We start from the raw sequence: 24,206 nt of genomic DNA on the forward strand, positions 1-24,206 counted from the left end.
TTGCTCAGTAGCTTTTACTAATCAATGGTGAAAGTTAGGAGTGTAACTAGATTATTCTTAAATTTGCATCTGTTTAGTTGTCAGGGGTCAATGCTGCAAGAGATCTTTTCTGATCTAATACGATCTTTGCACTGGGATAACACCATTACTTTGGAGCAAATACTCTTGCTTTAAACTGATGTATTGAAGAAGAGACTTGGGCCTATTCTGTCCCCATATGGAAGAAGCTTTCAGCATGCTACTGAAACTGGGCTCAGTGTAGGAAGCCGCTCCCAAAGAAGTCAAGTTGGCCTTAGTCCTGTTAACATGTGGTTGGGATACTGCTGGAAATGGTTTCTGGCAGCAACTGCTATACTTATAATACCATGAAAAAAGGAGGTTCCAGAAAATATCCATAAAAGATGTAGCTGGCTCGGAAACTGAGATTCCAGCAGCCAAGAGCAACTGGGCTTTCATGTTCTCAAGTTTGGAGCATAGAATTGAAATAGTCTTTTGGCAAGAGGTAGAGGAAGGAGATAAAATGGCAATAAGAATCCCATCCATTAGCCGTAACTCAGTGGATGGACAAATCTGCCGGAATGTGGTATAGTTGGGCGGGGGGCGGGGGGAACAGGTGGCTCCAGTGGACAGAAATACCACACTGCAACTATGTGTTGTTTACAAATGTATTTAAGCCTGGTGAACTTTCAGCCAGGAAGACCAACTACATCAGCTCCAACCACTAAGAGCCAAACTTAATTAATGCTGCAGATAATACACTGTGAGTGTATGCCTGTACTACATCTGGAAAGGGGTCAGCCAGCTCAGGTCCACAGAGTTGTGTCAGTGGAGCTCGTGCAAGCATGGTAAAAGCAGCTGCATAGATGCTGCAACTTGGGCTGGCACTTGGTCTTTCAAATCCTTCTTCCATGCTTGAGAACCTGAGTTCCAGCCTGAATCACAATGTCCACACAACCAGAGGAAGGCTAGCTAGCACACGTTGGTGGACTTGGGCTGGGATAATAACTCTCAACTGAATGTCGACATCCCCAAAGACACACTTAATATTGCTCAGAAAAGCCCTAGCACATTCTGTTTGTACAAAAGAATCTAAGAACTTGAATTCAAGATTAATTCACAATATAAGAGTAGCATTAAGAATTTATATCATGGCCAAGATACCCCAAACTAGAAGACAGAGATTAGGAAATGATTTAGCAATCTGGCTGCTCTTATTGCAGTTCTCACAAAGTACAACTCTGATTTACAGGAAACTGTTAAATTAGAAAATGTCTTTATTAGATAACTGGTGGTTATAAACACCACTTCTTTGTAAATGCATACCATACTTACCTGGCAGGATTTTGTGTAAATTGCCCTTGGTGTCTTCATCTAGCCTCTTGGACAGCAGTAACAGATGAGAGGGGCTTGTTGATAATTATGGTGGATGTTGCAGCAGATGTGTTTGCAATGCTTGTCTTACTCCCTGTTGAACTGAAATAAAGAAGAAGTTAACAAGACAAGGAAATTGGGAAGGAAAGAATTGCATGTATCACTGGAACCACTTCCAGTCATGGAAGAAACCTTGTTGGCCTGGGCTGAAAAACAGTTGTGAAAGCTCTGCCGGGAGAAAAAACATGTAGTAGGGTGAGTGAAGCAAAGTAAATAAGCAAAAAAGATAATCAGTGACCAAAAGGACATGGGAATGTTAAAAAGAAACTCAGTAAAATTGAGGCTATATGAACTTATTGTACTGAGTGTGTGTCCTTGATACTGTTTCTTAATGGGTATTACAAGAACACTAAAAGGGTCTATCAAAACAAAAAGCAGTCAAGTAGCACTTTAAAGACTAGCAAAATAGTTTATTAGGTGAGCTTTCGTGGGACAGACCCACTTCTGAAGAAGTGTATAGACTAGTATGGCTTACTCTCTGTTACTAAAAGGGTCTCTGACTCTAGGAGTTTACATTTAACTGTGCACATGAAGATGCAAAATTTATACTCTAAAATCTGCAATATGTGTGTTCTTTTATGTTATCATACTCAAATGGGGAGAGACGTTGATTTAACTCTCAGGTTTGATCTTCCAGTGGTTAGGAGGCAGTGATGTTAATCCAGTGAGTAAAAAGAACCTTTAGAACAAAAGAGTATCTATGCTCTGTAGATATGTTTATCCGTTTAGTGCAGTTAATGAGGTATCCTTGGGTAGTGGCTAATGCTATTTTTAAAAAAATCCTGATTGCACTCACTCTTTTCTGGGTTGCTTCAAAAGAGACAAGGATTTCTTCTCCATCATATCATGATTTTGTATAGTGAAGAAAGGGAGTGAATTATTAACAGCCATAAATTCCTAAAGTGCAAAGTTTGCAGAGATATCTTGCTAGAGTTTGGCCACATGTATACTCAGTTAGGGCTTTCTAGTACAGCCACAAGCTTGCTTGCTTGCTTGCTTTCTTACCTCCCTCCCTTCCCCCCACCCCCGTGAGAGAAGGTGAATCTCATTTCCAGCAACAAAGTGTTAATTTGAATTATCTTGGTAAATGGCGTGCTTTATAAAGGACTGTACTGCCATCTTTAACAAAACTGCAGTATAAAGACATTCACGCTTCTAATTATCTAATAATTGCCCCCCATACCCTGAGGAAGAGGGGACACACTCTGCATCTCTAGGGGCCAGCTGTTTCAGAGCCAAAGTGAGGCATGAGCCCCAGAGGGCTGTTACTAAGAGCTGGACTTAGCTCCTAGAATTACACAATTACAGGAAAACCTGCACTTTCAACTAAATATGTTGCTAATCTTCACATTTGTGAAGAAAAGTTTGGAGTGTATGTGATGCCTGAGTCTGCAGACAGACTGAAACAGTAGATTTGAGAGGAGGAGACTGTCCCATACATCTCTATGAGCTACTAACGCTCTAGGAGGAGCTGCCGATACCACTCCTGCAGAGACTCCAGGCTTTTTTGTATTAACATAAAAATGTTCCAAATAGCACAAAGCTGCCCAAAGTCATGCTGACCCTTAGCATCTCATTAAATAATCATGTTTAGTGTGGTAATGCCTGAGGACCAACTAAGAAAGTGGTCCCATTGTGCTAGGCTCTGTACAAACTGAATACAGGTTGAACCTCTCTCATCCAGCACCTTTGGGACCTGACTGAAGCCGGACAAGAGCATTTGCTGGACCATGGGAGCTCATATTGTCTAGCAGAATTACCAATGCCTTCCACTGCTTACTGGGGTCTTTGAAGACATTTAGCAGTAAATTACAGCTAAACAACAGAACAGAACTCTGAGAGCCAGAACTGGTGGCTGGAAACAAACTTTATGGGACCACAGGAAACATGGCCACACCCATGATAAGTGGACCCCCAGCTAACTAAAATTATGCCTGATTATGAAGTTTGCTGGACAAGAGAGTTCATAATTAAAGAAGTTCAACCTATAATGAACTGTCTGTGCCCCAGAGAGTGTAAATAGACAAGGCAGAAATGGGGTGGGATGAACATGCAAGAATGAAGATTGCAATGGCAGTAAATGCCATGTTCATTCCACAATAATTCTTTTGGGGCATATTGCTGGATAAGCTAAATAGAAAGAAAACTGAAGGTAGGGACAGGGAAGGGTGTATCTGGAAGAGAGAAAGCAAGCACAGGGTGGAGGTGTTCACACCTTAGGGTCCAAGTCTCCTGTTACGCCAAGTTTGTGTATTGCATGGTAAAAAGATATTTTTGCCTTCATTGTTTCCTTCTGTTGCATTCATCCTCTTTGTGAGGTTACTTTTAAAAAATATACTGTAATTTGCTATAGTGTATCCACAGGGAACATATGGTCCCAGCTGCCAGCTATCATGCATCTGTAAGAATGGTGGTATCTGTGACCCTGTGAATGTATCTTATTCTTGTGGACTTGGCTGACAGGAAGTTTTTTCGAGAAAAGTAGTATCTTCTCTTTCGACCCAACAAAGAAGAGTTCAGCAGCAGTCCCACTTTTTATAATGTACTGCCCTGGCACTGTACAGTAATGTATATGCAACTCTTTTAGAATATTATGACTTCTACTATTAGATGAAACTCCTCTGTAATTTGCAAGGGTCACTAGTAGCCTGATTTTTTGATCCTAACAACTAAATTACTCTATGGAAAATTGAATTTCAAGCTGTGTTAGTGACTTCTGCAGATGTAGGTATGAAGAAAGGCTGGAGGCTGCACTATCAAGAATGAACTAATCCTTATACAGTGAGGGTAGGTTCCAATTCATCATAGTAATTTAGCAGGTCCATACATCATTGTTGTGAACAGCTATGACCCTAACACAGTTAAAGAAACATTGGGTCAGATCCTCAACTTAGCTAAATCAGTGTAGCTTCTGGACTTCGAGGGATCTAGGCCAACTTACACCAGCTATCCAAGAATATTTACATATTTTTCCAAAGATAACCCTATGTGCAACTTACTCCAGTGATTTAGATACTATGGTGATAAGAGCTTAGAAAATTTTATTTAGTATATTTCCCCCACTCACAAAAATACATGGGGTATCATGCTGATTTATGAATACCAATGCCAATGGCAGCTAGATGTGGAACTGGTGAGAAGGGGAACCAAGGAGTTTCCATAAATGCCTACTTGTTTTGACTTGCTCAAGATACCCTAGAATGCCAGGACAATGGAGGAATTACACTTCGGTTAAAAGGATAAATAGGCTGATTATATTGATGCAAGAGCACTGTTGCTGTCGATGATTTGTGAAGTGTTTTAGTCTGCCATGGTAGTTACCTAATTATATATGCATTATCTCTGTGCAAAACAAAGTTATTTCCATTAGAAATTACATAATAAGTAATGGCATCCATATATGTTACAGCATAAACTGAGAAAACTCGGTGTATTTATGGTTTACATTTAGCAGTAAGTCGGTATTGATGAAGGTACAATAAAACCTAAAATGATGCCATTTGTTGTGTATTCTGAGAACATGAAATTTTACTTTTTTTCTGTTAGTGTAAACCACACAAAGGCCATGTCTACACGAGCCCCAAGCCTCGAAATGGCCACGCAAATGGCCATTTCGAAGTTTACTAATGAAGCGCTGAAATGCATATTCAGCGCTTCATTAGCATGTGGGCGGCCGCGGCACTTCGAAATTGACGCGGTTTGCTGCCGCACGTCTCGTCCAGACGGGGCTCCTTTTCGAAAGGACCCCACCTACTTTGAAGTCCCCTTATTCCCATGAGCTCACTGTTGCTGTCGATGATTTGTGAAGTGTTTAGTCTGCCATGGTAGTTACCTAATTATATATGCATTATCTCTGTGCAAAACAAAGTTATTTCCATTAGAAATTACATAATAAGTAATGGCATCCATATATGTTGCAGCATAAATGCCAATGTCCAGAAGGTAACTATGGGCACTCTTGTGAGCATAGTAAGTGGACAACCATCTCAGAGAAAGAAGGCTTCAGCTTTGCATTAGAGTTTTCATGTTCATGGATCTTAGTGCAAGAGTCTTAGTACTTCTATATTGCAGCAATAAAATTGTATATATATTAAGAGCAGTCATGCAATTTTTGGTATTTTAGTTAAAAATTCTCTCTGTCTGGGACCCTAATTCAGCATGCTACTTGAAAACATGCACAATTTCAGTGTATAATCTCTCTGAAGTCATGGGACTAATCAGAAGCTCAAAACTGTATACATGCACAAATACTTTGCAAAATGAATGTGGCCCATGTAATAATAATTTAGTTACCTCTTTTGTTGCAGTGATAATAGAAAACTCACAGACTTACACAATGGTATGAAGCGGGTCTTTGCCCACAAAAGCTTAAGCTCCAAAATATCTGTTAGTCTATAAGGTGCCACAAGACTTTTTGTTGTTCTCGAAGCTACAGACTAACACAGCTACCTCTCTGGTACTTGACACAAAGGTATGTTCTTTTTCTGCACATACATTTGTACCATTGCCAAAATAACTTTATAACCTTTCATTTCCCGGTTTGCCCTGTTGGATTTTATGGTCTAAACTGTGTTCATGCTTGTGATTGTAAAAATGGAGGTACTTGCAATGCGGTGACCAGACATGCATTTGTCCTAAAGGGTATGAAGGTGTCCAGTGTGGAAAAGGTGTGTGTGAACCTTTTCATGCAATTTGGGTTTCCACTGTATAAGTTCTATCTTCTTACATTTGTATTTTTCAAAGAAGACTTAATTTATTTTGAACACTACAGAACACTGTTAATTGTTCTACCAAAAAGCGTCTGGATTAATGACCTTGTCTGTAATCACATTACAGCTGCCATGCCCTAACATTCCTCTTGTTTGAAAGGGTGCTTCCCAAAGGAAAAATGTTTACATTCTATCAAATATTCAGATAATTAAAAAGCAAATGAGATGTAGCTATTTCCATATTGCATTTACATGCAGTTCATTATTCTCTCTTCAATAGTGGACATTAACATCTGCTTCAGAGGAAGATACAAGAAAACCTGCGGGGGGCAGTTATGGAATAACCTTATTAGAGCTCAGATTATGCCCCAAACCTGAAAACTCTAGGGTTGTTTACTCATATATCTGGATATTCTCATATCCTGTATAAACCTATAATTCTGTTCTGAATAATACTAAGCACATGTTCTCATTGATATGAGTTCCCTGGATTTATTTAATAAAATAAATTGGTTCTGTTTAGTTTTAAGTTTGCCACTAATATTTCAAATAAGACTATAAACTAGAATAAGTTAGTATTCTTACCTCTCACATTGGTAAGTTACATAATATTTCTCTGATGGTCATTGATTAAAAGTCAAATGCAGTAACTAACTGCTCTAGTGCTGGGGGTATGTTACAAATAGGGTACCTACAAAGGAGAGTGAGGGGGCAACAGACTTGTGCTACTGGATTTGGCAGGGCCTCAAGAGGAAGGGGCAGGGCTAAGTGTTCTTTTTGTTAAGCTGTAATGTTGGCACATTTGGAGACAAACATGAGCATCAGTGTGACTGTGTAGGAGTAACCTCTTGTGATCCTGTAACTGGAAGGTGCCTTTGTCCACCGGGAAGGACTGGAGACAAATATAACATTGGTAAGATTATTAAACATCCTTCAAGGTCTGGTTTACACAGTACATTGTCTTAGAAAATGTTGTTCCTCCTCCACTTTACAACCACACACTACTGACTGAAAAATTCACAACCAGTAACTGTGTAGAGTGAGGGAGGACTCTTGCAGGGGCCTGCAAATGGGACTTTGGATCTATTTCTGCTTGCTTTTGGTGTCAGACTTGTGGACAGAGATTGTCAAAGCAAGTCTAAACCAATGTCAAAGATCCTGGTATGGAAGCCCTGGCCATTGCCCATAGAGAGAAAAGAGACAGGAACTGTAGCACCTATGGCTGGCTCTGTGCTAAAATAATTGTCTTAGGGTTTGTCTACACTGCAATTAAAAATGCAGAGCTAGCCCTTGGGAGCTGACTTGGGCTAGGTGGCTGTAGATGCTCAAGCATGGGCTGGCCCTGGGATTTAGAACCCTGCAAAGTGGAAAGATCCCACCTCTTGTGCTGCAGCCTGAGCTCCAACATCTATACCACAGTTAAAAAACCCATTGACCTGAGCCCCATGAGCCTAGGTCAGCAGGAATGGGCAGACCACAGGTGTCTAATTGCAATATAGACATATACTAATTCAAGTAGAATCCACAGTATAGAGACCCTTGGGTTGTGTGCTAGGTAACTGATTTGCTCATAAAAGTAGAATTCTACCCTATGCACCAGGAATATAACTAGTTCTAGTTTTGTTTTCTTTGCAATAGCTGACTCCTAATGAAGTTGTGATCATTGTGAAATGGTGTGGCTAGCAGCTAAACTCCACGTGCTGGGTTCTGATCTCAGCCACATAGACAAAAACTGGGAGTGACTGTATTGAAGTAAATGGAATTACACTGAGAGCGGAATCAGGTCCCCAGTGTATAAGGTAAAAAATGATAAGGTAAACACACTGAGTCACAACTAATATTTCTAGATCTATCGAAGCTGTAATTTTCCTGAACACCAGAACCACTTTTCAAGGTTCCTTTTGTTCTGGGAAATAGCATGAAGCAGTTAGAAACATAGCATATCATCCGTGAAAAGGAGAGGTTAAATAATCTGTGGAAACTAAAGCAAAGAAAGAAAATGGCTTGCTTCCCCTGCTGTACTGTCCTGTGGTCAAAAATCAAAGTAACTCAATCTCCAGACCCTGTGGTCTGAATGGAGAGTCGAACCGCACAATACAGTGAGTAAGGCTGCATAAATCCTAAAGCCTTGCCAGTGCCTTTTTTTGGTCAGAAACGAAACACAAGGGGGAAGTTTAGCACTGAAAATGTGAGCAAAGTTTCTGCTTCTTGCAAAGAAAGGGAGGGATTTCTATTTTCTTAAACCTGCTAGCCACAACCCCCGTCCATGAAAAGCAGTTATGGAGCAGGTTTTATTTGCGTTTTTATTTTCAATTAGGCTCAGTTCATCTGTGATATAACTGTGAGCAGCTGTGACTGTGCAGCAGCTGTAAAGATAAAAGGCCTGATTTTAATTTGAACTCTGGTAAGGCACCCATTAAACAGCCAAAATGTTAATTGAAAAAAAGAGAGAGACCATAACAAGCTTTTATGAGGCCTCTTTTTTCTGGTAAATTAACGTTGCAGACTTTCAAACAGATGTCTTAAACACACTTTGTTGTTATCATGAAAATGTGGTATTACATAAATAAAAATCAAGTCCAGAGGTGTTCAGGAGCCCCTGTCTCATAACATTTCCTAATTGAAAAAACTAAGCTTCTGAGACCAAGTGAAGAATTCCCCCACGCCGGGGTTAGTAGCTAAAATGGCAGTGGGAAACATTTCTGTTTACATAATGGTTGGCACAGTGAAAGGGAAAAGATGCTTGATATTTTCAAAGAGGTTTTTTTGGGGGGAAGGGCTGTTACATGCAATTTATTTAGCACCCTTCTTTACCAACCTGCTACATTTTCCTCCAGGAATGTACCCTGAGAATATAAAAAGCTTTGAAAAGTTGCGTTGAAAACTTACCAGCTTAGGCACAAAACTTATTTATTCATCTGTTGCAGTGGATATAGATGATAATTAAAAAGTATAATGATGTTTTACCTGACTGAGGTGAATAGATAAACAGAATTTTGTAAGATGGACAAAAAATCAACTGCACCCTTGGCACTTCTAGTTCCAGCACCTTGTCCTGCTGGGAGTTTCCAGCCTGTCACTGGGTACTTGTATAAATTACCAAACCTGCTGTCCCCTATAGAACAGTGTAGACAAAACTTGTCTGGTACAATTCAGGATCAGGTCTTTATAATATCACAGCACTGTGATATAATTATAGCGAAAAGAGTGATAAGTTTATTACCAGAGCTAAAGATTTAAGAGGTACTGAGTAGGGATAATCAGAACAGAAATTGTTACGCATAAAACCAAAAGTTTAGCACTTCTTGGAATCAAAAGTTATCTTTAACTGGCTAAAATCCCTCGTTCAACGTAGTTTCTAACCGAAAGAGCCCCCAACATCACCAAAATGGCTGAAAGTATCCACCTTTCACGAACACAAAAAGCACACTTCAGTGTTGGAAAAGAAGGTGTCCTTTTGTATCTCCTCACGTTTCCCAAAACTCATCTGTCCCCCTGATTATTTTCCACATTGGTGTGGGCTCCATATCCAGAACAAGCTTCTGTCATTCTGTCTTCAGGGCCTAATGCACATAAGTGCTGCTTGGCACTCCAACTTGAGGGTCTGGTGGCAATTTAAAGGACCATGGGGTCTGGATGCAGCCAGTGCTATTTTGACAGCAGCAGCAGCAGCTAGAAGCCCAGCCCCTTAAATTGCCAGGTCATGGAACAATTGCCCCTCTTAGTGGGCCTGGTCTTCGTTTATGTGAAGGTTGCATAGTGCCATGCATAGAGAGTTGGGAATTGCAGTGCATAATTGTAGAAGCTGGTAAGAATCTATAAAATGGCAACAGCCTGCTTTAAGAAATTCCTTTGAGTGGGCTAGTTCAGTCAGTGTAAGTTTATCTCCATGTCATACCTGCTACAGGTCGTATATTGGGAACATTTGAAAGAGACTCTCACCAGGAATGGGTTGGCCCTATGAGGCAGAACAAGGTAGTGGATGACACACAGAGACTTCAAGACTCACCAAAATGTGTGGGATTTTTTTTCTTATTTAGCAAATCTGGCTCTGTAACTGTTTTCATGATAGATGAGCAGTGGAGGTGTATACCAAGATCCAAGGCAAATCATCACTGAGGATTTAATAATCAGTCCTCCTCTTTTCTTTGATTTATACCAGTGCTCAACAGCCTTTATCACCTCGTGGCGCACTTCAACACTCGTTATAATTTCACAGCACACCCAATATATATAACCCAGTTCCCTCCCCCTGCCCCAGAGCCAGGCACTCCCAGCTTCCAGAATCAGACATCCCCTGCTCTAATCCAATCCTCACCCTCCCCCACAGCCAGGCACCCCCACCCCACTCTAATTCAGTGTTAGAGACTCAGTAGAGCCATTGCCACCGCTGCTGCTGCCAGATGAATATTTCCCTTAGGTAAAGCAGAGGTCAGATTTTTAGCCAAACAGAAACCTTCAGCTATTCATAGTGGGCAAATAACAACTGCCAGTGACGTTTGCTGTTCAAGAGCTGGCTCCAGCAAAGCTTTACCGGCTCACACCCAGATCACAAATCTTGAGCCATTAACAGCTTTTTTTTCTGGTGTAAAACCAAAGAATTTTCATAACCTCTTGGGGCAGAGAATCCCCAGGATGAGATGCTGCCCCACTGAAATTGATATTTGCTGAAAGCTGATCTGCCATGTTTTCCATGGGTTTGCAAAACCATTCCCCATCTTCTACCAAGATCAAGGTCTATGTCTTACATCAAACTTCTCTAATAGGAGAGTCACATGGTACTAATAGCTCCTGAAAAGTCTTGTTCTCTTCTCCTTACCCATACCTTCCCCCCATCCTCTTGTCTGTTTCTTCCTTTTCTTTCAGACCTTCTCTACACAAAATGCTTGGTTGAGTCAGAGACACAAAACAGTTTTAAATATGTGTAGTAAACATTTCCTGAAAAATTTTGCCCTTCCAGAATGCAGATCAGACCAGTATGGCCCCAGCTGCTCTCTGAGATGCCAGTGAGTCAACAAATCTGAGGGTCAATCCTCACAATGTAAGCTGTGTGTGTCCTGCCAAGTGGATGGGGCCAATCTGTGAAGAAGGTAACACAGGACAGAAATAGTAGCTGTTCTTAAAAGAAAACTTGGAAGAGTGTCTGCTTGTCTTGAGAGAGGGTGCAGTGGAAAGGCCACAGTCATCACTCTTTGGATTTTTCACTGGATTGTACCAGTGGAAGCTGGGCTCTGAGCCGCTGGCAACAAAAAGTCCACCTGAAGGTAAATGCAATGTTGCAAGCTGCCTATGATACTCACAGTGCTAGAGAGCCTGAAGCTAGCTGTTGCAGCCATAAAAGTGGATAGGAACGTTCCAGGAGGAGGTGAGGATTGACCAGCTAAGAGACATCCTTACTCAGCACGTTAGGGGTTACACTGAAGTCCCAGATGCAATTTAAAGCTAGTCTCCTTCATCACGGAAGATACGTAGTACAGCTGACTGCATAACCCAAGAGATACTGTAAATGCCTCCCATTGCACAGCAGTAAACATCACCCCCTCCATCCATGACTAAAATTTGTTAAACCCACAGCCTCAAGAAGTGAAGAAAAGTTTCTGCTCAATATATGTCTTCCAGACATTCAGAGTTCGATTGCATAGGTACTTCTTGTTAATTGGGAGATACTCTGATGAAATGCTGTTGATGGCCAGATAGACAGGTGAGATCCTGGCAAAATAGAGAGTCTCTCTGCTTTGTGAGTGTAGTAGAGACCCCATGGAGCTCCTTCCTAGTGTCCTTAGTTGCAGTTTTGCTTCGCCCTCTGTGATGTGCAATGTGCTGCCTGGTGCTTATCTGCCACGCTCCATCTCAAGGTGATGGCAGTTCATTAATGCTACCATACAATTCTGCGTTTCATTTGGGAAAAACTTTGAGGTATGAAAGATCTAAATGCAGTTGGTTGCTATTATTCAGGCCATTTTCTCTGCTGAAAACCTATGACACAAGCCTCACCTAGTTCTCTGCTTGCATATAGAGACTGGATTGTCAAAGTGTTAATTGTGTAAACTGTATTAAGTATCATACAGTTGCATTATGTGGCCCCAGATTAATTTCTACTGAGTTCTCTAGGTGGCCTTTGGAAACTTGCTCCTTATGAAGAACAAACTCAGGAAAGAAGGAATGTTTTTTCAAGATCTCTCCAACAACAATGCTTGGACTAAGAAATGAACTGTTTTATCTGCACAGATGGTATTTAACCTTGTGTACAAGAACTTCTTGAATTCAGTTTGAACTGTGCTGAAATAGTCACAGTTTTTCATGGACTTGAGCAGAGGCCATTAAGTAACTTGAATCCTTTCTAAAAATGTCTAATTTTAATTCATTTATTCTTAACATCCTATGCCTACTCTGGTTATTCTTTCAGATTGCTATTTTCATGTACTGTTTGAATGGCATGTCAGGGAAAATATTTTAGCAAGTTGATCTTTCAAGATAATCATGATTAAAAATGCAATATACACATTTACAATGAGCCACCTTAAACACTTGTGTTACCTAACCCCAGCTGGCAATGATGCTAATTTGAATAGGAAGGTCTCAAGCTGAGAAAGCGGTGTGTCTACCAGAGGACAGAGTAGACTCTATATGGGGATTCTTCAAGCACTACCCAGTAAATTCTGGCTGATCAAAGTCAAACTATTTTGTCATTCTATTCTTAAAGAAACAGCTCCCTGTTCATTTCATACAAAAGCTGTATTGTTTGTGGAGGGTGTGGGAAGCATGTAGAGATGTCTGAGTGTTGGTGATTCTAAGATAAATTATATCTTCTTTGTAAACAAGGCATTATAATGTGTTTGTACTACACACTTTGATGAAGTAAGACTTTAAATTCTAAGAATTTAAAATGGTCCTGGCTTTGTTTAATCATGTCTGGTGGTCACTTTGTAAAACATCCATGGTTACTGAAATGTTGTTAATGTTATTTTTGTCAATTTTTACAGCTTATCCTTAACAGATGGCTAAGTAACTGTACAGGTATAATGTTCTACATTTTAAGTTTGCTGAGACTCATGGGATGAAAGATTTAATGGTACCGATTTGTGCCATTGTTCTGATTGCTTAGTTATAAGCGTGTTCACAGCAACCTCCTAGTCTCACTGGATAAAAAGTGGAATCTACTAAGAGGTGGCATGGAATGCTGTTAAAGGCTCTATACACTGCCACTTGAGCTCCCTTTCAGTCATTATGACAACCCAATGGCAATGCTTCTGGAAAAGGCCAGGCTTTTCTTTTTCCAGAGTTGCAGTAATGATAGTCTCTGATTTCTGCAGGCAGACACTGTCCAAATAAAGCATCCCAAGTTTTCACCTGAGGTCTTGGAACAACTTCAGATTGTCATTAGCTGCTCAGGCAGTAGCAGGTCACTATTGCTCATCTGGGCTTTGAACTCCAACTGTGACCTGTTAGAACTGATTAGAGGTTTGGTTGGTATTAGTTAGTCATCATGAAAGTACGATTATCGTTATCCATCACGGCTCTGTTATTGAAAGTAGTTCCAAATGTTCCTGTGACTATAATAGAATTAATTAGCCAATGGTGCTTTGAGTATGGAAGACTCAGAGCCTAATTTTGATCTCACACCAGTTCTATTTAATGATGCAATAGGAATGAGTAGTATTATTTGCACTTTATATTGCTATAAATGTGGGCACAATCAGCAATGGCCTAGGGCTATCCAGAAACCGGCAGCTCTCAGTGGGCCTAGACTAGCTGCTACTCTGTCATTTTCAGTCTCCTTTTTAAAGACGCACTGCCCTGGTTCTTACCACACAACGGTGAAATTCAGGAGTCAGCCCACTGAAGAGGATGGATTTTATACCACAGTCAGATTTGTGAAAGGGAAGAATCTGATGACCTGTTTTTAAGTGCTAGAGAAATGCAATACAATGCAAAAATGACTGCCCCCAAAAAGCCATATTACTGGAAGCAATGCATTATGCTCGGGATTTTCACTTAGGGACAATACCCATTGTTTTTGGAAAAATGTATGGTTTGTATACTTAGCAACTGAAGCACAAGAACTAACTTTGGCAAGTGATATTTTGTAGTGTTTACTCTTTTTCGTATGTGTATTTAACAGTAACAGGAGCTGCTTACCAAAGAACCTTTTAACAAGCCATATTTATAAGTGGAGTCTGCGTTTTCAAAGGACTGCTCTATTTTTCCTATCATACCCTTCTCCAGTTGAGCGTATGCTTGTTTACATTTTTCACTGTAAATTAATTGGGCATCGTATATATGGGCTGGAAATGGAATTACTAATTTTGTATTTACTTTTTAAAAACAATTGCATAAGTAAGACACAAGATATACTCTCAAGAAAACAATTACAAGTATGTAGTTAATATACCACAGAATTAGAGGCCCAGCTGGAACTGGTCAAGAATTTTTCTGAAAAATATTTTCCTCGAAGTCAGAACTGTTTTCAGAATAAGGATCAGTTTTGACAAATTTTGTGTTTCCAAACATTTTTGGAAAAAATAGGTTTGAAATGGTCAAATCAGGACATTTTGATATTTTTTTCTGATTGCAAACATATTTTGTTTTGAAATTTATTAGTTTATATGTAAAAGAGAATTCTGATACACTTTGAAATTCAGAATGGAATGTTTTGATTGACCTGCTAAGTTTTATTGATTAATTTGGATTTTCAATTAGTGGATATTTTTGAAGATAACTATTTGTTCTGATTTGGAACAGGAAAATTGTTCTGAAATCTCAAGTTCTTACAGGATGGGAGATCATTTCCTGCCCAGCTCTAGGGCCAAGTTCTGTTATCAATCGCTATGTATTTTCTAAACAGATTGTTCATAATATTCCAAGTAAGTTTCCAATTTATGTGTGCTACTTCTTACTCTTAGTGAATAATACTTACTAAAGAGAAGAAATTGTGTGGCTACAAAATGTTGTTCAATAAAGTGCATGAGCTTTTTGTCATGGGAAATGTGTTAAATAGTTTTCTGTTACTTATTTTGTAAAATGGTGGCTAATGAGTTTTATTTGTTACTAAAATCATATCATAAAATTTTAATTGATCATTTATTCTTTTTAGTAAAATACTAGTATAAACTGCTGTGGTGACTCTTAGAATGGAAATGTGTAGGCAGTGAAAATGATTTAGTACATTTTAAATTCATTTGTGTCTTCAGTTTAGTGCTTTCTCCCCTTGAGAACCTATTTCCCATGTCACTGTACTCAGTTATAGTGGGTTTTCTGGAATGTATTTAACTTAGTATTCAGAGTCTAATGGATATGTTATATGAGCATATAGGTCACCATTTGCAAAGAGATCTTCTAAATTCTTTAGAACAAGCAGTCTTTTGGCCAAATTCTGCTCTGGTACATCTGAAGCAACTCCAGACTTACAAGAATGTAAATGGGTAGACCTGATAAATCCAGCACAATTTTTCCCAACGTGAGTTCAAGCAACTAGAGCAGCACATTTTATGTTAGATTTCAGTAATTATAATAATAGCCTCTTAGGAAAACCATCAGATTTTTTAAAATGCCCTATTCCTCACTGCCAAAACTTACTGTTCTACTTTTGTCCTTTTTATGTTTAAAACTATGTTAAAGTTTGCTTGGATTTCTTCCGACCCTGTTATTTTGATTGGCTGTAGGTTTTTGCTTGAGTAAGTAATAACCACCACAGTATCAGACGTTGCCAAAAGGATAAACACGGAAATTATGGAAACATCTTGGAAGCATCACTGATTATCATTGCTGGTTTACCAATGACAAAAAAAAATCATGTTTATTTCAGTTTATTCTTTTGTCAGGGAGAAGGGGAGAGAGGATAATATGATGAATAGCATTTATTGACATAAATGAGAATTATGTGTGTACACTACCTTCCCTGGTGAATCTATGGACTCTTCCTTGTTTAAAAAAAAATAAGTATTTAGGTCTGATGTCCTATAAGACCATGACCTGCAAAATGATCTACAAGCACCGATGCATGTCTAGCATGATTTGAATTCATTCACCAGTGGAACTCCATGCCAGAGTAATGGTCATGCCTGCTAAGGCCTTTTTAGGGTTAAAAACTTACATCCAGAAGCTCCTAAGCCATAGCAGATGTCCAAAGCATAAATTGTTTACTCTGTTATTTTTATTGCTTTCAATAAGCACTTGCATAGAAATAATAGATGTCTGAAAATAACCACTACACCAAGCATATATGAGGTGTTGGTCAAAGCTGTACGTTACATTCTGTTGTACGCATCATGTTGGAATAGTGCTAATTTTTAAGAAACTTGTTAATAAAATGCTTATTGATAATTTGTGAGAACTAAGGCAATAGTATTGTCTGGTGGAACAAATTCTGCTCTCTTACACCAAAGTAAATCTCGAGTGAGTCCATTGAAATTACACTAATTTTAAAAAGAATCAGGCTTTTATGCTTGATAAATGTATGACTAAATACAAAGATTTGTGGGCCAGATGAATTTCCAGGAGGTTCTGAGTTTGATGGGAATTAATCAACACTAGGGCTATGTCTACACAAGCCAAAAACTTTGAAATGGCCATGCAAATGGACATTTCAAAGTTTACTAATAAAGCTCTGAAATACATATTCAGCGTCTCATTAGCACGCGGGCAGCTGCGGCACTTCGAAATTGACGCGGCTCGCTGCCGTGCAGCTCATCCAGACGGGGCTCCTTTTCAAAAGGACCCCGGCTACTTCGAAGTCCCCTTATTCCTATGAGCAGATGGGAATAAGGGGACTTCGAAGTAGGCGGTGTCCTTTCGAAAAGGAGCCCCATCTGGACGAGCCGCGCGGCGGCGAGCCACGTCAATTTTGAAGTGCCGCAGCTGCCCGCATGCTAATGAGGTGCTGAATATGTATTTCAGAGCTTTATTAGTAAATTTCAAAATGGCCATTTGCATGGCCATTTCAAAGTTTTTGGCTAGTGTAGACATAGCCTAGGATGATAATCAGGCTAGCAAAATCTGGATATTACAGTATCAGTTCTGTCTGAAGAAGACTTACAAAATGTAGCATTTCTGAAGAAATTAGGTACACCAGTACACTCATATCCGGCAGCGTGGGGGCCTAGAGATTGCCAGGTGTTCAAATATTCTGGATAATAGAGAGATATACCTTAAAGAAAAACAAGATTACATATTAAGAAACAAACAAAAAATGTATGCAGAGTACTTTACCAACAACAGTAGTATGGTACACTGTAAACTTATACTGTATTTGCTGCATTTATTTGTATTTACTTTCACTGTCCTATACTTAAGGAAAACATAACTAAAATATACTTATGGTGAAAATGCCAACTATTTGGGAGTTCTGCTTGATAGAATGCTGGATATGAAAGAGTTCACTCTATATATTTGGAGGCACTTGAAAACACACATCTGCAGGTTCTCATCAGAATCCTTGTAGTCTTGCCAGGGCCTAATATTTGCCAGAAAAATAGTCTCACTCACCTTAAGGGTATTGTCTTCTCACACTGTCAGGAAGTATAAGATGTGAACATTAAAGACCAGGTAAGCATGAGGTGTTTAACTGGAACTAGCATATTGACTCTGAAAAGTATAACAAAGGGAAACTGTCTACCAAGCATGCAGATGAAAAAAAAGACTCTTGAAAGCAGACAGATATTGCTAACTGTATTCTGAACAAACAGCTTTGTTGGCTTAGGCTATGTTTACACTAGCCCCTTCTTTTTGGAAGGGGCATAGTAATGAGCGAGTTGGGAAGATGCTAATGAGGTGCTTCCATGAATATGCAGCATCTCATTAGCATAATGGCAGCCATACATGATTCGGAAGCTGCACTTTTGAGTAGCGTGCTGCCTGTGTAAACGGGGGTCTTTAGAAGGAACCTCCTGGACTTCGAAAGCCCTTTCTTCCTATTTGGTTTTAGGAAGAAGGGGCTTTTGAAGTCCAGGGGGATCCTTTCTAAAGGCTCCTGTCTACACAGGTGGCATGCTACTGGAATGCGGCACTTTCGAATTGCGTGCAGCTGCCATTATGCTAATAAGGTGCTGCATATTCATGGAAGCACCTCATTAGCATCTTCCCAACTCTCTCATTACCATGCCCCTTCTGAAAGGAAGGACCTAGTATAGACATAGCCTTAGACTTATTTTTAAATTACAATGGAAGCACTGAGGTTGAGATGTGTAGCAGTTTTTTTTTAATTGGTTTTCATAGAGTTTTAAGCCAAATAAAGGACAATTGTTGTTAATTTAATATGGTCTTCTGTATGGATGTTCCACATCAGTCTGGAGCCTGGGCTCTAGCACCATAAAAAGTGGGTGGGCCCGTAGGCCTAAGCTGACTAGCAACACTCAGCAGCCCAAGTTAGCCATGTGTATCTAAGTGTAGACAAATGCTCTGCCTACCTTTTCCAGGCCTGAAGAGCTCCGTGTAGCTGGCATGCTTGTGTCTTTCACCAATAGGAGTTAGTCCTCACCCACTTTTAGATGTCATCTAGTACTGGAACAAGCACAGCCTTGTGTTTTAGAAGTACTTCTGTATGGAATGGCTTTCTCAGCATCTGATCATGCTGTTAAGCTGAGATGCTGCCAGTATTGTCAGTCTCTCATTTTCAATAGCACTAAAAATTCATAGAATACTTAGGGACATGCACTGAAAAAAACTGGCCAAAACACTCTGAGCAAGTAACAAATTAATATTGTAAAAGCACGGCAAGTTCCTTCCTTGCTTTACAGGTTCTCTCAAGCTCAGTGATAAAAAAAAAGACAACACAGCCAAATTATGTTATGTTTTATGTATGAGAAAAGACATTACCACCACCTAGTAATCAAAGTGTCCACGTTCTTTGGCAGCCACAGGATTTATCTTCTTTTCCATTAATAGCTAATAAAGATCAATCTTCTAGCAAGCTGATGCCTGTGGAACATCTTGAGAGACTTCATGTGGTGTAGATGGCTTTTATTTTTAGGATCTTTAATATGCTTGGCTTCATGGCATCATTTGAGGAGGAGGAGGAGGAGGTGACATTCTCCAACTGCCCCATCACATCCGTGTCTCCATTTAGTGTCTGGTCCTTTCAAACTAGCACAAAGCTGCCCGAGTATCTGAAAGCAATTCTTTTTTAGCCCATATGGCAGATGCTTGTGGTTTTGGTGCTGAAGATCCCAGATTCAATTCCTGCTGATGCTCATGGGCCAAATTTTTCATGCTTATTTGTATTGTAATGTGCAAGAGCCCCTGTTATGAACCAGAACAAAAAATGGTCCCTGATCCAAGGAGTTTACTGTTTCAGTAACTGGGGTCAACTGAGCTATGCCCATTTACACTTCTGAGGATGTAGCCCCATATTTTCTGTATGGATATGACCACAGTGCCATACATGCCGTTACCTGTAAAGCGGTAAAAAAATTGGCATTTTCAGGGATTCATGGAATCTTTCATCTGTTTTAATCCATATAAAAAATGTGAAGTAAAATTCTCCTGAAAACTATTAAGATTTGCTTGGCTTCTGGTCAAAGCCATGTGATACTATTTGAAAGCCAAACTATGATTTTGCTACTGTGGGTGCAGTGTCTACTGTAAGCTGACTGCTTAGGTGGCCACCCAGGAGAGATTCAAATGCCACCCAGCTGATTGGCAAAGCACCCACAGTCTCCCACAGCCAGCAGCATCTGTTTTTCCTGGTGATGCACATCTGCACGTGCTTGGTGCACATACCATTTATTCCACATGTTGTTAGAAAAAATCAGAGGGAACATTGGTGTATTGGAAGAATGAACTTCCCCATAATGAAACTAGCATAGGGAAGCTCTAACTGGGCTACAAGTTCCAAAGAGCGTCGTGAAAGTTTTGGAGATGCTCTACGGAGCCCACTGACTCCAGTCAAAGTACCGTGGCTGAAGGCAAAATGCCACATCACCTCTTCGGTATTTTCTAGCAACACTTGCTGAGCATTGCAACAAAGAGAAATTGGTTTTTAAAAGATGAAGTTGCAACAGTTCCATGTTTCTGGAACCCTGGGCTATGGTTACGCTACAGTGATCTGTCAACGGAAGTCACCCTCAGAAGAGATTTCCCTACAAAAGTTCTGTCTACAGTGTGGCCACAAACAAAAGCCAATCAGAAGGGCGCTCCATTCTGTCACCAGAGTGGCCAGACTGCCCAGCTGCTTTCTTGACAAAACAAGTATCCAGAAGTACGGCAGATAGGGCAGCCCATTGTTCTGTATGCCCTGTCTGTCAAGAGAAGTCCACACCCGCCGGGTCCTGCCCCCAGAGCAGCCACACAGTTGTTTGTCGACAGACCCCATTGATAAAAAGATTCACCTCCTCATATGGGAGAGACACAAGGTTGTCGGTGGAAGTGCTGCCTTGTCAACATGCTATCAACAAAACGCATTTTGTGTGTGGACTTTTCACAAATTTTGTCAACAAAACTCACTAGTGTAGCCATAGCCATGGTTACCGACATTTCAGAGTTAAAACATTTATTTCTACTTCAAGAGATTCATTAGAGTTCTCTCTGCCTAGCATAATCAAAATTGTAGAATCAGATTGCTCAGTCTCAGTCCTGTCTATTTGCTTTGTTACTTTAATATTTTTATTAAGGTGGCAGCTGAGGATTGTGCCCTTATGTTGCTAGGTGTTTTAAGAAAAGATGGCTGCTCTTAATTAGGCCTTTAACCTTGGCGCTGTGTCTGGTGTACAGAATAGCAAAATACAAGTTTAACATTAAATACAGGATATATGCACCTTGGGGTATGGCAATGGGCATTCAGGAGAGGCTCTTTTGTGAAGGATCCCATTTAGAGAATGCTTGTGGATTGCAGAGGGAACTAGTCAATTTTTCTCCAAGGTCATTACTTCATTTAGAAGGACCCCAGAAAGCAGAATATTAAAAGATCCACATATTGATTACATCAGGACTGAGTGTGGCTTCAATTAACTTGTTGAATATTTATGAGAAGTGGTGAATTAGATTTTTTTTAAAAAAATATTTTTTTTTCTCTTTAAAAAGGTGCCCACCTGGCAAAAATAATTTAAGGGGCAAAGTGAAGAATGTGTCAAAGGGAGAGATTTTGCCAATGTTTCTGTTGTTGCAGAAAAGCCTCACTTCCATCATGCAACAGCAGCTTCCTCTCAAAAAAGGATTTTTATTAAATGAGAGGGAAGATGATCTTGTGAAACAGCTCATGTATTTGGGAAAAAGTTATTTTTTAGTCACTAACAAAATATTTTTGATGTCATGTTGCAACAGCCTGCAAAGCTATTGTTCTTAAGATGCTTCATTTAGAGTTTTGCCAGCAAGCCTGAGCTGTTTTTGGCTCTTGGCTTGTTCAATAATAGAAAACTTTGAGATTAGAATTAGTGTGTTGTGTAATAACACAGTCACTCCTTTAAATCCAGTATTTGACTTATTACCATGTGTTTTAAATCACTTGTAGCAAAGTGTGTTTGTGGCTCTCACTCTTTATCTTATGGTCACTTCTGATTTTTGTCCTTGAAAAACCTTAATTCTCATATGTCAGTTTCATCAATAGATTGCGATGCACTTTCCAAAAGAGGATAGATATCTATATTCCGACTTCATGGCAATGGAATCTAAGCACAAAGATACAAAGAGTCCTTTCCAAGGTCACTCAACAAGTCAGTGGCAGAGATGGGAATAGACTTTAGATGGTCTGACTCCTAACCTTGGCAATGCTGCCTCTTGCAATCAATCAATCAATCAGCAGAAACCTGTAAAAAAGATTTTGCTGAAGTAACGCTCCTCTTAACTGGGGAATTTCTGAGTGTAGCACAGCAACTTTGGCAGAGTCATATTATGACAATTTCTAATTTGAAAACTGTCCAGCTGTCATGTATGGTGCTCAACAATGGCCCTCCCAAGCACCAAGGAAAAGACACAGAAGGCCAGTCCCATTCAGAAGCAGGAAATTACATGCCAACATAGAAAAACAGTGTCAAAGAGCTAGAATGCTTGGGCACATCAGGAGTTCTGAGGACATACAGAACTTCTTTATTAGGGTACACTCTTCAGAGTTTATACAGCCCATCAAGCACAACACTGGCCATTTAAAAAAGGAGGCTACTGCATAAGATGTCAAAATATTCATTCACAATCTCAGAAACTGCCAAAGCTGAACACAGAGGTAGCTATGGTCACTCAGATACTATGGTGATGAGCATGGTGTAAATAACTATATGTTACACAATATAGCAGAAGCATGGAGTTACACTGGAGCTATAACTGTAGGGCTTAGTCTATCTGTTCAGAACAAAGAAGAAGAAGTCCTGTGGCACATTACAGAGTAATAGATTTTTTTGGGCATTTGCTTTCATGGGCAAAGACCCACTTTGTCGTATGCACTGGCATGGAGAGTCTAACGACAGGTCTAATTATACAGGCTCATGAAAAGAAGGTAGTACCAATTAAGAGGAAGGCCAGAGTTGAGGAGGCTAATTCTGTCAGGGTGGATATGGCCCCTTCCAGCAGCTGATGTGGAGGTTTGAACACCAAGAGAGGAGAAACTGCTTTTGCAGATGACCAGCCATTCCCAGTCTTTGCTCAATCTTTGATTGATGGTATCAAATTTGCAAATGAATTGTAGCTCTGCAGTTTCTCTTTGGATTATGTTTTTGAAGTTTTTTGTCACAGGATGGCTACTTTTAAATCTGCTACTGAAGCTGCGTCTACACGTGAACGCTACTTCGATGTAGCGGCACCAACTTCGATGTTAGGCGGCGAGACGTCGAAGTCGCTAACCTCATGAGGAGAGAGGAATAGCGCCCTACTTCGACGTTCAACGTCGAAGTAGGGACCGTGTAGACGATCCGCGTCCCGCAACGTCGAAATTGCTGGGTCCTCCATGGCGGCCATCAGCTGGGGGGTTGAGAGATGCTCTCTCTCCAGCCCCTGCGGGGCTCTATGGTCATCGTGGGCAGCAGCCCTTAGCCCAGGGCTTCTGGCTGCTTCTGCGGCAGCTGGGGATCTCTGCTGCAGGCACAGGGTCTGCAACCAGTTGTCAGCTCTGTGTATCTTGTGTTGTTTAGTGCAACTGTGTCTGGGAGGGGCCCTTTAAGGGAGCGGCTGGCTGTTGAGTCCGCCCTGTGACCCTGTCTGCAGCTGTGCCTGGCATCCCTATTTCGATGTGTGCTACTTTGACGTGTAGACGTTCCCTCGCTGCGCCTATTTCGATGTTGGGCTGAGCAACGTCGAAGTTGAACATCGACGTTGCCGGCCCTGGAGGACGTGTAGACGTTATTCATCGAAATAGACTATTTCGATGCCGCAACATCGAAATAAGCTATTTCGATGTTGGCTGCACGTGTAGACGTAGCCTGAGTGTCCAGGGAGATTGAAGTGTTATCCTACAGGTTTTTGTATGTTACCATTCCTGATATCTGATTTGCATCCATTTATTCTTTTAGATAGAGACTGTCCTGTTTGGCCAATGTATATAGCAGAGGGGCATTTACTGGCACACATCACATTAGTAGATGTGCAGGTGAATGAACTCCTGATGGTGTGGTTAATGTGGTTAGGTCCTATGATGGTGTTGCTGGTGTAGGTATGTGGGTAGAGATGGCACCAAGTTTTGTTACAGGGATTGGTTCCTGAGTTAGAGTTACTGTGGTGTGATGTATAGATGCTGGTGAGAATTTGTTTCAGGTTGGGGGCTGTCTGTAGGCAAGGACTGGCCTGCCTCCCAACACCTGTAAGAGTGAGGGATCATTGTCCAGGATGTTCTAGTCCAGAAGACTCACTGAGCCCAAATGCTCAAGAAACAACCACTGGCAGCAGCTTATGACTTGCAAGGATGAAGGTCATTAGATCTTCAAACAAATCTCTTGGTATGTGATTTAACAAAGAGCTCTTATCAGACTCATTTCAGCTGAATAATACAACAATGATTCAAGAACATTCTAGTAGATCTAAACAATGAGTTTTTCAATATGCTTTTATCTTTGGCGGCTTGTACTATTCATAGTCTCGGGGAGGGGTAGCCATGTTAGTCTGTTAGCTTCACAAAAATGAAGCAGACATGTAGCATCTTAAAGACTAACA

At 40.4% G+C, this 24,206-nt stretch overlaps 1 pseudogene; it reads left to right on the forward strand.

The window, feature by feature from the left end:
* The window catches only part of LOC142018657 (uncharacterized), a 269,306-nt pseudogene extending 254,025 nt beyond the window's left edge, over positions 1-15,281 (forward strand).
* The last annotated feature ends 8,925 nt before the right edge of the window (positions 15,282-24,206 follow it).

Source organism: Carettochelys insculpta, chromosome 10 (assembly GCF_033958435.1).
Source record: "Carettochelys insculpta isolate YL-2023 chromosome 10, ASM3395843v1, whole genome shotgun sequence".
In the NCBI taxonomy this organism is placed as follows: Eukaryota; Metazoa; Chordata; order Testudines; family Carettochelyidae; genus Carettochelys; species Carettochelys insculpta.